Source organism: Sciurus vulgaris, assembly GCF_902686455.1.
Source record: "Sciurus vulgaris genome assembly, chromosome: 14".
NCBI lineage: Eukaryota > Metazoa > Chordata > Mammalia > Rodentia > Sciuridae > Sciurus > Sciurus vulgaris.
Window position 1 is genome coordinate 66,681,729 of NC_136475.1, and position 7,878 is coordinate 66,689,606.

The window sequence follows — 7,878 nt, forward strand, 5'->3', positions numbered from 1 at the left end:
GTAGAGTGCTTGCCTTGCAAGCACAAGGCCCTGGGTTCAATCCCCAGCACCGCAAAAAAAAAAAAAAAAAAAAAAAAAAAAAAAAAAAAAAAAAAAAAAAAAAAAAAAAAAAAAAAAAAAAAAAAGAGTTGAATCAAAAAGCAAAACAGGGAAAAAGAGAATGGAGGAAGGGGAAGGAATATAACAAGCTTAATATGCAATTGTAAGTATTTAAGCATTCATACTACATGAATGCCTTTGCTAATGAGATTATAGATTTGCTTGCAAATAGTAAGCATGCTAAACAATTATAAGGTGCTATTATTTAAAAAAAATAAAACTTAGTGCATGATATTGGCAGCAGTCTCCACAGAAATCTTGAGCTTCTTAAATCTTGAGCTTCCAAGAAGATACCATCTATGAAGAAATATGCAGTGCCCTCGGCTAGATGGGACTTAGCAACGAAGATATAAATATTTCTCTCTGAGTTCTTCCATGAATTAAAAGAGATTGGCTTGCTGGATCATAATTGGTGAGTTTGGGAATGGATGTTCCCTGGGTAGGATCATCAGATTTTTGACTGTTCCACAAAGTTCCCCTTGGAACCAGGATGGACTTAAACATGACCGTAGGCCAAGTAAATGCTCCTCCTGTTCTGGTACTTGTCACTGTGTCACATCTGTGCTGCCACCATTCATTCGACTCCCCTCCTACCCTTCATCCAAAGGGCCCACAGAGCCCAAGGACTGTAAGGGAAGCTGAAGTCACTTATGTTTAGATCAGTTCTGCAGGACACAGCAAAATCTAAAATGGATTGTGACCTGCTGATAATCTTTCACAGCTAACCAAGTGATCATTGATTAAAAATAGCTTTGAACATGTATCACACATCTATTTCAGGCCTCGTTTTATTTGGAATGCAAATCCTGCTGGAAGCCGGAGCTATATGAGCAGCAGCTGGAAATCTACTCAGACATTCCAGCCAATTCACGTCAGGCCCAGTTGGCAGAATTAATGCCATTCTGCGGTCTCAGTGAAGGAGAGATGGTTAATTATGCTCCACTGCCCAGTGGTTTCTATTATGGACACATCTGGACTGAAAGGCTCATTTGAAATCCCCAATTTTGCTGCTTCCCAGTGTCTACAACAAGTTAAGAAAAAAAAAATTGATCTGCGATGAGGAGAGAAGGGAGAGTATGCAAACTACTTGTCCACAGAGCCCAGACAGGCGCTAATGAAAGCCTACCCTGGTTTCAAAGGCTCTTTCATGCCTCCTGTGCTGGGATTTCCATTTGTGTTGCCTACTAGTTCCTAAAATACAGTGTTTGGACAGGTTTCTTGGTAAATAATAAATAAAACACACATGCCTGCACCTCAGGGCTAAGGAGTTTAGTTTCCACGGCTGCAGGCTGTGATATTTCCATCTCTTTTAAAGGAAGGTGGGCTGGGACCTTGTCTGTTTTGAACAGAAAACCTTTCCAGGAATATCTATGCCTTGCATCAAGAGACATAGTGGTTTATTCTGAGGAAAACTTCCCTCCAAATTGATGGCTGACTCCTGTTCTGGGAGCAGGAATGTTCCAGTGAAGACTGCTCTGTTGGAGGTACCACCTTGAGAACAGAATTAAAACAGGTCATCAGGCAAACCCAGGCAAACCCAGAATTAAAACAGGTCATCAGGCAAACCTGGAAAGATTTGAATCTTTCCAGGTTTTAATATTAGCAAATAGGCCTCTTTCTTTTTCTTTCTCCAGGTGTTGGAATACTTTCTGTTTTTTATTTTATCATTGCTTTCTAATTACATTCCATTATGATCTGGTAGAATATAAGGTAGTATCTATTATTTTTTGTATTTACTAATGGCTGCTTTGTGGCACAGCATATGGTCTATTTTAGTGAAGGATCCATGAGCTGCTGGAAAAAAAAGTGTATTCATTCGATGATGGGTGAAATACTATATATATATATATATATATATATATATATATATATATATATGTCCATTAAGTCTAAATCATTGATTGTATCATTTAATTCTATGGTTTCTTTGTTCAGTTTCTGTTTGGAGGATCTATCCAGTGGTGATAGCAGTGCATTAAAATCACCCAGTATTATTGTGTTGTGGTCTATTTTTCCCCTGGAATTGAGAAGGAGTTGTTTGATGTAAATGGATGTACCATTGTTTGGGGCATAAATGCTTACAAACATTATGTCTTGGTGGTTTATGGTTCCCTTAAGCAGTATGAAATTCTTCTTTATCCCTTCTGACTAACTTAGACTTAAAGTCCACTTTATCTGATATGAAGATGGAGACCCCTAACTTAGGCTTGAAGCCCACTTTATCTGATATGAGGATGAAGACCCCTGAGTCTGTGTGTGTGGTAGGTTTTTCCCCATCCTTTCACCTTTAGTCTGTGGATGTCTTTTTCTATGCGATGATTCTCGGAGGCAGCATATTCTTGGGTCTTTCTTTTTAATTCAATCTCCCAATGTATGTCTTTTGATTAATGAGTTTAGGCCATTAATATTCAGGGTTATTATTGAGATATGATTTGTATTCCCAGTCATTTTGGTTTATTTTTTGTTTTTAACTTGACTTGGTTTCTCTTTTGATTGGCTTTTCCTTTAGGGTAGTTCCTCCCTTTGCTGACTTGCATTGCTGTTTTTCACTTCCTCCTCATGGAATATTTTGCTGAGAATGTTCTGTAGTGCAGGCTTTCTACTTGTAAATTCTTTTAACTTTTGTTTATCATAGAAAGATTTTATTTCATCATCAAATCTGAAGGTTAGTTTTGCTGGGTATAAGATTCTTGGTTGGCATTCGTGTTCTTCCAGAGCCTGAAATATATTGTTCCAGGCCCGTCTAGCTTTAGGGTCTGGACTGAGAAATCTGCTGATACCTGTATTTGTTTCCCCTTATATGTAATTTGATGCTTTTCTCTCACAGTCTTTAAAATCCTATCTTTATTTTGTATGTTAGGCATTTTCATTATAATGTGCTTTTGTGTGGATCTATTGTAATTTTGTGTTTGGTGTTCTGGAAGCCTCTTGTATTTGATTTTCCATTTCAGAAATTTTCTGATATTATTTTGTTGAACAGGTTGTGCAATCATTTGGTTTGTATCTCTGTGCCTTTCTCAATCCTGATAATTCTTAAATTTGGTCTTTTCATGACATCCCACAATTCTTGGAGGTTCCATTCATGATTTCTTACTTTCTTCTCAGTTTGTTCAACTTTATTTTCAAGATTAAATATTTTGTCTTCATTGTCTGAGATCCTGTCTTCCAAGTGATCTATTCTATTGGTGATGCTTTCTATTGAGTTTTAAATTTGGTTTATTGTTTCCTTCAAGTATTTCTGTTTTTTTTTTTTTTTCAGAATCTCTATCTCTTTATTGAAATGCTCTTTTGCTTTCTGCATTTGCTCTTTCAACTGTTTCTTGGAGTGATCTTACATTGTTGCATTTACTCTCATCTCATTCTTTGCTTCATGGATCATTTTATTATATACATTCTAAACTTCTTTTCTGACATTTCTACTGTCACTGGATTCTATTAACATAGCATCTTGATTTGTTAGGGACACTTTCGTCCCCTGTTTTTTAAAGTTGTTCCTGTATCTTCCCCTCCAGCAGTGAGGATCTGAGGTATTGCAGTCCCCCCCTGTAGGTTTATTGTGACCCTGCAGGTTTCCAATACCTCTCTTTTGAGGGAGAGATCAATATTAGCAGCACTCAGTTCAAACCATATGCAACCCTAAACCAGATAGCCCCTATAAAGACGTTAACAGTACAGTAATAAACAGGTAGGATGAGTTTGATTATTACCTACAGTATAGCCAATAGGCTTGCAATGAGCTCTACAATTTCTAATGGTGGACAAAGAGGATGGGGAGGGGTGTGGGATGTAACTGTTAATGGAATAAGAAGTTAGTATATAGAGGGACTAGATCATGGGATGAGTGAGAATGGGATCAAAAGAAGTTGTTAGTTGACATGAGAAAAGGGAGAAAGAGACTCCGAGGAAACAGGTAAAGAAAAGGAAAATAGAGTGAGAAAAAATGAAGAAATAAAAAGTTAAAATTTTTTTTAAAAAATCCGTGGTATTGGGGCTGGGGATATAGCTCAGTTGGTAGAGTGCTTGCCTCACATGCACAAGGCCTTGGTTCAATCCCCAGCACCACAAAAAAGAAAAAAAAAAAAAAAAAAACAATTTGCGGTGTAACAGTCATTTACTATTCAAGTCTCCCAGTCTTCAGTATCCTGATGCAAGCGAGGTACCTGACAAAGAGGTCCCAGTCTTCAGCAGACATCTCAGGATGGGAGCTGCCCCACCTAAAGATGGCAGCTTCCCCTTTGGGAATAATCCAAGATGGCTGCACCAGCTTCCAAACACTTTGGGGAGCTGCAGTGTGGGTGCTGAATCCACGGGGGGCCTGGGCCCAGGTGGGCCGCGGATCCTGAAGCAGCAGATGGTCACAGGGAGGCCCTTGAATTCATTTCTTTATGCCAAACCTTTCAAGGATTTGTCTTTAATAAAGTATAAATGCTCTCGGGAGGGGTCAACTATACCCGATATTTACTGTGTTTCCAAACTTTTTCTGACAGCAGGAATTCTACTGGAGGAAGAAAAGTTGAAGTAAAGGTGGTGAGAAGCAGCTCTCTCCAAAGTAAGGCAATATAAATTAAGGATACTGAAAATAAACTCCACTAGAGACCTTATTAATAATTTTGCCTGGAACTAAACTTGCTAAGTCTGCTTTAATTTGCATAAACTACTTGATTGATGGATCAGCTTCATAGAAATCAGTCTTTGATAAGATTGAGGAAAATCAATCAGCTGAGGAAGTTGGTAATTATAGAGAGCAATATATAAGTTTAATTTTTAAGGAGTTTCTGAGCCATTAGGGCTGCCCAACAATGTTTCAATTAATGCAGGAGATCATGCATCTCCATCCCAAGGAAGCATTTGAACAGTCTGAATTCATTTCTGACATTGGCATGAGAAAAGGGTAGTTTTACCTTAGGCAGGCATTGGAACTAGAGTAAGTTGGAGGTCCATTGCTACTCTAAGGTTCTGATAACTTCTTCAATTACCTCATGAATACTCATGATTCTGATCATAGGAGATAAAGTTAGTGTGATATTACAATGATCGAATCAGAAACACAGGTGCTCACAACTCACAGGGTTAGAAAGCCAGGCCCACAATTTCTCTATACCAACTTCAACACAGATACCCTTCAGAGGCATGGCCACTGTCCAGGAATTCTGACTCCAGAAACATCCTCTACCTGAGTTGCTCAAAGTCCATGGAATAAAAGGCAGTAGTTTTAAGAAGCACCCATTGCATTTCACCCCCTGAAACCAAATACTAAAGCTGTGAATGCTACTTCCTGTCCAAGCTAGAGAACCAAGTCAAGTCAAGGAAGGAAATGACAGATTTGGACACTACGTAGAATCCAGAGTTGCTCAATACTAAGGATTTGAAATTTTCTATTAGAGTTTAGACAAATATTTTACTTTCTGGGTCTTGATTTCCTTATAACTAAAAAGAGGAGGAATGTTTTGGTTTTATAGGTTTATTTCACCAAATATTTGATGAGATGTATTTTGTAAATCTCCTAAAAGAATAATTGACAGTTACTAGGTACTCAACAAATACTTGTTTTTCTCCCTTTCTTGTCATTAGACAGGGAACACACATGTATGAAAATATTAATAATATAGGGCTGGGGTTGTGGCTCAGTGGTAGAGCACTTGCCTACCACGTATAAGGCCCTGGGTTTGATCCTCAACACCACCTAAGAATTAATTAATTAATTAATTAATTGATAAGGTATTGTGTCTATCTACAACTAAAATAATATTTTTTAAAAAATAAAATATTAATAATATAAATAAGGATATCAGACATGAGCTGCAACCCCTTAACTAGCCTTGAAATTAAAATAATGAGTAACTTCTTCAGGCAAAACTGTTTTCCCTATCTTCAATTAGGACATGGATTTAATTCTTAGGACAGAAATGGCAAATATGCTGTACATGTACCCATTTTCTCTTTTCTATGCCAACATCACTAATCAATTACAACACCCCTTTCTATTGTGCCCAGAAGCAGTCTCAAAAGTCCTTTACCACACAGGCCTCCACTAACAATCAAATATACTATGTGCACTGAAACAAACTCGTCAAACCTATCACAGGTCAACGACTTCCTTAAGCCTGCAAATGAAGTTTCTTTCAGAGGTGATTAAGTGGGTTCCCCAGTGAAGGGGGAGTGTGGACAGAAGTAAAGGCAGACCTTAATAGTGCCCTAGCACTGTTCAGTCAGATCTATAATAATCCTTGCTTTCTGGGGAGAGAAGAGAAAGCAGCGAAGGGAATGAGCGAAGGCCAGGCTAGACATGAAAAAGCCCGCGCCTGAATTCTGTTTGGTGCACTGGAGGTGTGCCCACCACCCAGTTTCCAGACGGGGTCATCAGGTTGTTTCCAAAAGCTAGGTTATTTTTCTGATTTATGAAGCATGAAACTAACTATCCTAACTATCTCCTAAGGCAATGGGGAAAGGCTCTGATGGGAAAGTCCTCATGAAGCTCAAGTTGGTGGGGGGAAAATGACATTGTGCCTGTAGGTCTGTCAGCTGAGACCTCACGAACACCAAGACCAGAGGACCAGGGCTGGTGGTGGAGATCCTCACACACTGTGCCCACAGAAGGACACCAAACACTTCTGCAGATGAAGGCCTCTGCTAAAAACTCATTATTGGTTAATCCCTTTTGCAGGCCAAAAGCATGATCACTTGCTACAGAATAACCTTAGTCCCTGCTGGGCAAAATCATGATGGGCTTGAACTGATTTCACAGCAGGAACGGGTTAGAGTTCTGATTGTCTTTTCTTATTTAAGAAAAAAAAAAAATCCTTTTTACTTGGAATCTTAAATGAAATTGTTACTCACTACACTCGGTCCCCCTCTCCTAATTTTTTTTAAAGAACATTTTTCTTTGTAAAGAGTGAAGAAGAGGAGCTAGGATATAGAACTCCTACTAATGGAATGGAGGGTTGGTTTTGTTCAGTTTGGTTTTTTAGCACTGAAACCTGCTTCATGGTCCCTTCACTTCCTTTCCCAGCAGGGAGAAGTCAAGAAGAAGTTGAAATCACAAGGAGGTGAGGGGTTAAGAAAACCTGCAGAGGCTGCCAGAGACCAAGGATGAAGAGCAAAGAGCAGTGAGACACCCCTCAGAAGGAAATTGTTTGTAGACATAAGAGGAAAAGATAGTTGTGTGGTTGGGAGACTGAGAAAATAAGTAAATGTATTGAAGATAATATTGGTGTGCACTTATGCTTTTATTATATGTATGTGTATGTATGTATACACAGACCTAGATATAGGTGTTTATGTATGTAATCTATATATGTACATATTTAGATATGCATGAAAAATGTGTATATTTCCTAACTCTGTTCACTACCTGGACCTGAAAACAGTGACCCCCCTAAGTAGCAATTAGCACACTGAGTACACAGGTCTTGGCTTCTAAATACTATCCTGTACTAAAAGGAACCAAAAACCCTTGGGAAAATGACTGATTCCAGAGGTGCAACAGGAAATGTACAAGTTGAATTTGAATCTTGTGCCAGAAAATAAGAAAATGCTCCATGAAAATGAGGATACATCAAAAGGACAAAGAAGCCAACTTGAAAGGGACAAATTCAGAATAATTTAAGCATAAAAAATGATAGCAATTTTTAAACAAAATTGGAACCCAAATAGCCCTACTGATATAAGTAAATTAACAGGTTTCTCGGAGATCCAAGATGGCGGACTAGAGGGAGGCTGCGTTCCTTGTCGCTCTGTAACGCCAGTTTCAAGCAGAGGATATCTGTTTCTCGGTGAGGT

The 7,878-nt window shown here is 38.6% G+C and overlaps 1 long non-coding RNA gene across 2 annotated transcripts; it reads left to right on the forward strand.

Annotated features, from left to right (window-relative positions):
* The first annotated feature begins 374 nt into the window (after positions 1-374).
* On the forward strand, positions 375-7,232 carry LOC306643591. Of its 2 annotated transcripts, none has more exons than XR_013758997.1 (4): positions 375-511; positions 4,587-4,648; positions 6,764-6,853; positions 7,109-7,232. It is a non-coding gene; the product is annotated as an uncharacterized lncRNA (long non-coding RNA). The 2 variants fall into 2 exon arrangements; XR_013758998.1 differs by having other exon boundaries at positions 4,590-4,648.
* Positions 7,233-7,878: the final 646 nt, after the last annotated feature.